Genomic DNA, 8,515 nt, shown 5'->3' with positions numbered 1-8,515 from the left:
GACCACTGATGCTCCGTCTGAGTCTCCTCCCCCTTGACACCAATTTAAGATTCTAGCCTTGCTCCACCTTCTCCGCTGCTCCTTCCTCCTCTGGGTCCGCCTGCCCGCCGGGGTTCCGCCCTTTCTAGCCTCTTCTCCCGCTGATTCCCCTGAGCCTTCTCCCTCCCTCCAGCGGGCTTTAGGAGCTGGTTCCCCATCCGGGTCTCCTGCTGTTCCGCGCGCCTGCACATTTGAACTTGGCGCGCGCGCCCAGCCAGCAGCTTTCCTCCTGACCGTTCCACTGCTGCTGTCACTGCTTCCCCCATCGGGGGGGCTAGCTGCAACTGACCTCCCCTCCGTTGGAGGCGTGGTCAGCCCTGACTCCCTCTCTGGAGGAGACACTGCTCCTGACACATGTGACTCCTCCCCCCCACTACGCTCTGGTGGGGAAACTGGTCCCGATCCTCCACTGCTGCTTTGGGGTTCCCCTCTGGCTCCTTGTTTCTGGTGCGTCCCCCCTGGGACCCCCCTTGCCCTGACCATCGGCGCCCCCTTCTGGGAATCTTCTGATTCGCTGGAGAAGCTCATGGAATCTCTCGGGCCACTGTCATACTCCCCTACGTTGCCCTCGGATTCTTCCCCTTCGCTCTCCCAATCCTCTCTCCCTAGTGCTCCTGCTCCTGATTCCCTGACATCCATCCCCCCCTCGAAGCCCCCCCTTCCCCCCTCCCCCTCTTCGGGTGTGGGTTCCGGGTGCTCCAGTCCAGTGGGTGTGAGTGCGGGATACCATTCTTCCCCCCTGGTGTGTAGCCGGTCCACTGGATCCGGCCCAACCGCAACGGGCTCGTCGACGTCGATTTCCTCTGCTTCCATCTCTCTGCTGATGTGCTCGAATCCAGGATCCTCCCCCAACACGTCCATGTCCTCCCCTCCCCCGGGTACCTCTGGTGAGACTGCTTGCAAAGGTCCCCGCAGCAACTCCCTGCGCCACCCCACCTCCGGTTGAGTGTCCCACCAATAGGAGCGGTCTGTGGCAAACCCCGAGAGAGACCCCTCCGAGGAGCTAGTGTCCGGCGTCGTCTCTTCAGCTGATGAAAAACCCTGGAACGTACTGGCTGACAGAGTGGGTGTGAAGAGCCAGTCGTCGAAATACTATGCCGGCATAGGTCTGTGTGGGAAGAGTGCATGGAACTCGTCTTTAAGATAGTGCTCCTCCACGGCATAGCACGGTACCCACCTGTTAGCGCTGGCTGGGGTACCTTCCCTGGCGTGGAGGTATTCCACCCCCTCTTCCCCCCACCTCGAGTCCAAAATCTCAGTGACCTCGTTGAGTGGCGTTGCCCTCCGTGACCCCTCCCTCTTCGGAGATTCGTTAAGTGGGTCTGGCGCGTTCCCTGGCGCCTGAAACCTGTGGGGTTCCCTGTAGGGTGTGAGCACTGACCTATGAAAGACTGGGTGCATTCTGGAGCCCTCCGGGAGTGTCAACCGGAAGGCCACTGGATTGATTTGCGCCGCGACCTGGTAAGGTCCCAGCTGCTTGTGCTTGAGCTTCCTCTTAGCTAGCGTCCTGGCCGCCACTGCCTGGGCTGCTAACCAGACCCAGTCCCCCACCCGGATGTCCTCCCCGACCCTCCTGTGCTTGTCTGCCTGCATTTTGTAGGCGTGTTTCGCCAGTTCCAATTGCCTGCGGAGTTGCTCGTGGACCTCCTGTAACTCTGCTGCTAAGTGCTCTGCTCCCCTTGGCTCCCCCTCCCCCTTCGTCTCTAACCCCGGGAAAGTCCTGGGATGCCGCCCATTATTGGCGAAGAACGGTGTCACTCCTGTAGACCCGTGCTTCGTGTTGTTGTAGGCAAACTCGGCCAGCGGTAGGTAGTCCACCCAGGTCGAGGGTTGTTGATTGGCGTAGCATCGCAGGTACTGCTGCATGATGGCGTTGACCCTCTCCGCTTGTCCGTTGGTCTGCGGGTGTCGTGCCGACGCTAAGTTGATCTTGACGTTCAGGATGCCCAGCAGCTTCTGCCAGAAGCTCGAGATGAATTGGCGACCCCGGTCGGACAGGATGGACCGCGGCAGGCCGTGAGCTTTGAACACGTGGTCTATGAACAGCTTGGCGGTCTGTTCCGCTGTGGCCACCTTCGCGCACGGAATAAAGTGCGCCATCTTGGTGAACATGTCTACGACCACGAGCACCGCAGTTTTGCCTCGCGAGCTGGGCAGATCTGTGACAAAGTCCAGGGCCACTTTCTCCCACGGTTCGAGCGGCGTCTGTAGGGGTTCTAGCAGACCCGCCGGCTTCCTGTGTACTGGCTTGGCCCTTTGGCAGGTGTCACACCTGGAGACGTAATCCGCGACTTCTCCCCTCACCTTGGGCCACCAAAGTCTCTGGTTACTAATTCCGCCGTCTTGTCCTTGCCGAAGTGCCCAGCGCTGGGCGCGTCGTGTAGCTGCTGCAAAGACTTTCGCGCGGAGGTCGTCTCCGGGCACGTAGAGAGCCCCTCTGCGGATGAGCAGTCCGTCTCGTATCTGGAACTCGTCGTCCTTCGCTGTGCCTTTTCGCACCTCCTCCATCTTGGATTGTGCGAACGAATCCGTCTGCAGCGCTCGACGCACCGCGTCCAGGTCCACGGCAGCTGAAGCGCACGCCCACGCTTTCGGTGCGAAAATGTGCTTGGCCGCCACCGGCGCCGCTTCCTCGAGATACTGCGGCTTCCTGGATAGTGCATCCGCCATGACGTTGTTGTCTCCCGGGATGTATTCTATCCGGAAATCGAAATCCGCAAAGAACTCCGCCCAGCGAATGTGTCTCTGGTTCAGGAACCGCGCCGTGCGCCAGTACTCCAGGTTCTTATGGTCCGTGCAGACTTGCACTGTGTGTCTGGCTCCGACGAGGAAGTGCCGCCACGCCTTGAAAGCTGCATGAATGGCCAGCAACTCCCTGTCCCAGATGGTGTAGTTCTGTTCCGCCTTGCTGAGTTTCCTGGAGTAGAATGCGCACGGCCTCCATTCCCCTTGCGGATCTTGCTGCAACAGGACGGCCCCCACCGCTCTGTCCGAGGCGTCCGTCTCAACCCTCATTGGTCTGCTGGGGTTTACATGTAGCAGCTGTTCTTCGGACGCGAAGAGACGCTTGAGTCTCCGAAAGGACTGCTCCGCCTGGTCCGTCCAGGTGAACTTTTTCTTCTTGGAGCTGAGGGTGTCCGTGATGGCCGCCGTCTCCTTCGCGAACCCTTTGATGAACTTGCGATAAAAGTTGGCGAAGCCAACGAACTTCTGGACCTCCTTCCGATTGCGCGGGCTCTTCCAGTCCAACACCGCACGGACCTTGGTGCTGTCCATGGCGAGTCCCTTGTCGGACAGCTTGTAGCCCAGGAAATCCACCTCCGTCATGTCGAACTGGCACTTCTCTAATTTGGCGTAAAGTCTGTGCTCCCGTAGCCTCTGCAGGACCTCCTTGACGTCCCTCTCGTGAGCCTCCTGCGATTCCGAGAAGGCCAGGATGTCGTCCAGGAAGCAAACGCACTTCTTGTAGAGGAGTCCCGCTAACACGTGATGCATGAAAGCTTCGAAGGTATGGGAGCCATTTTGCAGACCAAAAGGCATTACGCGATATTCATAGGTGCCTAAAGGTGTAAACATGGCTGTCTTCCACTCATCGCCCTCCCGCATGCGTATAAGGTTGTATGCCCCTCGTAGATCCAACTTGGTGAAGATCCGTCCCTTCCTCACCGTCGCGAGCAGGTCGTCGATCTTGGGCATGGGGAATGCTGCGGGCTTTGTTTTGGAATTTATGAGCCTATAATCAACTATGAGCCTGCGTTGGGGCGTGTCCTTCTTCTTCACGAAAAACACGGGACTGCCCCCCACTGCTTTAGATTCTTGGATGAACCCCCGCTTCAAGTTGTGATCTATGAACTCCCTGAGTTCTTGCAGTTCGTCTTCAGACATGGAATACAGTTTCCCAGTCGGCAGCGTCGCTCCCGGCAGGAGGTCAATCTTGCAGTCGTAAGGCCTGTGGGGAGGCAGGTTATCCGCTTCCCTCTCGCAGAAGACCTCCAAAAACTCCTTGTACTTGTTGGGTACCGCTTGCACCATGCCTAGGTGTAACTGCGGTTCATCCTCTTGCCCCTCCTCCTCCTGGCGGGTCTGGATGCAGTGTTCTGCGCAGTAGGAGGAGCAGAAGGTCAATTGCCGCTGGTACCATGCTAATGCCGGGCTGTGCCTATCCAGCCAACTCATACCCAACACTATGGGCGTGTCTGACAGGTGGGTGACGTTGAAGCTGATGACTTCGCGGTGGTTTCCAATATGCATCACCATCGGTGGTGTTTGCTGTACCACCTCGCCTCCAAGTAGCTTCCTGCCATCGACCGTGACGACGTTTAGGGGCATCGTGGCTGGCATGAGTGCTATGCGATGTTGCTTGATAAAGTCCACTCCTATAAAGTCTGCGTTGCTCCCAGAGTCAATGGTTATTGGTACTTGCATGGTGTGCCCAGTGGGCAACTGGAGCGATGCGGTGAGTTGCACCACTGGTTTGGGTGGGAGGGGGTCTGTGGGCTGTAAAATCTCTGGGGACTGCTTCACTGACTTGCCTGGTTGGGCCCCAGTGGCTCTGTTTCCAACCAGGCGTCTTCTTCCCCCTGCGGCTGCTTCGGCTGCTGACTTGTTCCCTTTACTGTTGCTGAGGCTGCAGTGTGCTTCTGGAGCCTCTGGGGACACTCTTTGGCCATGTGCTGAGCACTGTCGCAGATGTAGCACTTCCTGGTCCCTCTAGGAGCCTTCGCCTTGACTGCTCCCGGTGTTTGGGCTCTGCTGGCAGTCTGAGCCCTGGCACCACCAATCTCCATCGGCTCTTCTCCCCTTCCCAAAGGAGGCATGGACAGCGCCCGCCCCGCCTCTCTGGGAAAGAAAGGGGTTGTCCTGGCTGGGCTGCTTGCCTTACGTCCTTCCTCCCTGCTCCAAGGGCGTCCTTCCAGGCGCACACCAATCGCCAACGCTCTTTGGGCAACTTCTTGGGTACTTTGTGGTCGTTCCCCTCTTGCCAGCTCATCTTTCACCTCTCCACTTAGCCCCTCCCAGAACAGGTCTCTGACAGCAATAGAGTCCTTCTCCCAGCCCAGCACGTTCAATAAGGCAAAAAAGCGTGAGTGATATTGCCTCACCGTCGCTTTCCCTTGCTGTAGTCCATGCATTTCCCTCCGAGCAACATCTACATCTACCGTAGATTTAAAACAAGCGTCCATAGCTTTGATAAATGCATCGGAATCTTTGAGGGCGGGGTCTTCTTCGCGCCACAAATTCCGCAGCCACGCTTTTGCTTCCCCATGCAAATGAGTGATTATGAAGCCCACTTTCTCTTCCTCATCTCTAAAGTCCTTCCGAAGCAAATTGAGCGCGTAAACCACGTCAGCTCTGAAGTTAGGGTATTGCTGCAGGTTCCCATCGAAGTGGGCTACTAGGCTGCCCCCCCTCTTCCCGAGGCCAACTCCCTCCGGTTTGGGTCCTGGCAGCCCCTCTTTCCCCCAACGGTCCCACCTTGCCTGCAGATCCCGGCAGAGCGCTACTGCTTCTTCTTCTCTTTTCCTGGATGCTGCTACTTCTGCGTAAAGCGTCGTCACTGCTTCTTGCAGTTCTTTCACCTGGCTCTCTGTAGCCATCTTTGCCTATCTTCGTGAGCTTGCAAAACACCAAGTCTTGCCCCTCGCTGCACCAACTCACGCTGCGAGGTTTTTATAGGGGACGGAGCATACTGTCAGAGCTACCCTAGGTCCCAGCTCACAAAGGACCAACGCTGCTTCGTTGTTAAGTATAAAAGTCTTTATTGAAGTTCAGTTTCACTTCCAGAGCCGCAGCGCGCAGCCCCACGTCTAAAGTGTCAGACCACTGATGCTCCGTCTGAGTCTCCTCCCCCTTGACACCAATTTAAGATTCTAGCCTTGCTCCACCTTCTCCGCTGCTCCTTCCTCCTCTGGGTCCGCCTGCCCGCCGGGGTTCCGCCCTTTCTAGCCTCTTCTCCCGCTGATTCCCCTGAGCCTTCTCCCTCCCTCCGGCGGGCTTTAGGAGCTGGTTCCCCATCCGGGTCTCCTGCTGTTCCGCGCGCCTGCACATTTGAACTTGGCGCGCGCGCCCAGCCAGCAGCTTTCCTCCTGACCGTTCCACTGCTGCTGTCACTGCTTCCCCCATCGGGGGGGCTAGCTGCAACTGACCTCCCCTCCGTTGGAGGCGTGGTCAGCCCTGACTCCCTCTCTGGAGGAGACACTGCTCCTGACACATGTGACTCCTCCCCCCCACTACGCTCTGGTGGGGAAACTGGTCCCGATCCTCCACTGCTGCTTTGGGGTTCCCCTCTGGCTCCTTGTTTCTGGTGCGTCCCCCCTGGGACCCCCCTTGCCCTGACCATCGGCGCCCCCTTCTGGGAATCTTCTGATTCGCTGGAGAAGCTCATGGAATCTCTCGGGCCACTGTCATACTCCCCTACGCTGCCCTCGGATTCTTCCCCTTCGCTCTCCCAATCCTCTCTCCCTAGTGCTCCTGCTCCTGATTCCCTGACATCTAGGTTTAGGTTTAGGGTTTAGGGTTAGGGTAGAGGATAGGGTTAGGGTAGAAGTTAGTGTTAGGATTAAATTTAGGGTTGAGGTTGAGGTTAGGGTTAGGGTTAGGGTTAGGGTTAGGGTTAGGGTTGGGGTTAGGGTCAGGGTTAGGGTAGAAGTTTGAGGTTAGAGTTAGTGGCTAGGGCTAGGGTTCGGGTTCGGGTTCGGGTAGAGATTAGAGTTAGGGTTAGGGTTAGGGTTGAGTTTCGAGTTAGGGTTAGGGTTAGGGTTAGGGTTAGGTTTAAGGTTAAGGTTAGGGTTAGGGTTTGAATTTAGGTTAGGGTAGAGATTTGGGTTAGGGTTAGCGTTAGGGTTAAGGTTAGGGTAGAGGTTAGGGTTAGGGTAGAGGTTAGTGTTAGGATTAGGATTAGGGTTAGGGTTTGGGGTTAGGGTTAGGGTTACGGTCAGGCTTGGGGTTGAGTTAGGGTTAGGGTCAGGGATAAAGATAGGGTTAGGCTTGATCTTTTGGTAAAGGTAAGGTTTAGGGTTAGGGTTAGGGTTAGGGTTAGGGTAGAGGTAGAGGTTGAGGTTTCGATTAGTGTTAGGGTTAAGGTAAGGGTTAGGGTTAGGGCTAGGGCTAGGGCTAGGCTTGAGGTTAGGGTTAGGGCTAGGGTAGAGGTTAGGGTTAGCATTAGGGTTAGGGTAGCGGTTAGCGTTAGCATTAGGGTAGAGGCTAGGATTAGAATTAAGGTTAGAGTTAGGGTTAGGTTTGAAGTTAGGTTTAGGGTTAGGTTTGAGGTTAGAGTTAGGGTTAGGGCTAGCGCTAGGGCTAGGGCTAGGGTTAGGGTTAGGGTTAGGGTTAGGGTTAGGGTTAGGGTTAGGCTTAGGGTTAGGGTTAGGGTTAGGGTTAGGGTTAGCGTTAGGTTTAAGGTTAAGGTTAAGGTTGAGGTTAAGGTTAAGGTTAAGGTTAATGTTTATGTTTAGTTTAGGGTTAGGGTTTGGGTTTGGGTTTGGGTTAGCGTTTGGGTTTAGGTTAGGTTTAGGGTAGAAGTTAGGGTTAGGGTGAGGGTTAAGGTATAGGTTAGGGTTAGGGTTAGGGTTAGGGTTAGGGTTAGGGATAGGGTTTGGGTTTGGGTTTGGGTTTGGGTTTGGGTTTGGGTTTAGGTTAGCGTTAGGTTTGTGGTTAGAGTTAGGGGCTAGGGCTAAGGGTTAGGGTTAGGGTTTAGGTTAGCATTAGGTTTGAGGTTAGAGTTAGGGTTAGGGTTAGGGTTAGGGTTAGGGTTAGGGTTAGGGTTAGGGTTTGGGTTTGGGTTTGGGTTTGGGTTTGGGTTTAGGTTTAGGTTAGCGTTAGGTTTGAGGTTAGAGTTAGGGGCTAGGCTTTGGGCTAGGGCTAGGACTAGGGCTAGGGCTAGGGCTAGGGCTAGGGCTAGGGCTAGGGCTAGTGTTAGGTTTAGGTTTAGGTTTAGGTTTAGGGTTAGGGTTAGGGTTAGGGTAGAGGTTAGAGTTAGGGTTAGGGTAGAAGTCGAGGTTTGGATTCGGGTTACGTTTAGGTGTAGGTTTAGGTTAGGAAATGTCAAAGAAAACAACATGTAAAAAATACATTAATTACATATTATCTGTAGGCTTCTAGACCCCTCTGTGATTATTGGATTGAATTAGCTTCAAGAACAGATAAAAAGAAGTCCATGGTAACACATATTTTAACAATGGAACTCACTCCCACAGAAGTCTGTGATGACCACTGGATGGCTTTAGGAGAGGACTGGAGAGGCTATCAATGCATACCTGTCAACTTACAGATTTGAAAATAAGGGACCAGCAGCCTCGAAAATAAGGGATCAGCAGCCAAAATAAGGGATTTTGCTTAATTTATACATAAATCCGGCACTGATGGAGTCAGGCTGCTTTTGCTGCCACTGACTGTGTTTTGCAGGGAGTTGGACTAGATGATCCTAAGGGTCTACAACTCCGACCAAAGAAGAGTGGCAGACAAAACTGATGAACAG

This window comes from Podarcis filfolensis (assembly GCF_964270895.1).
Source record: "Podarcis filfolensis genome assembly, chromosome: 9".
NCBI classification, from domain to species: domain Eukaryota; kingdom Metazoa; phylum Chordata; class Lepidosauria; order Squamata; family Lacertidae; genus Podarcis; species Podarcis filfolensis.
The sequence above is the reverse complement of the archived record's forward strand: the minus strand, read 5'-3'. Positions refer to the sequence as shown.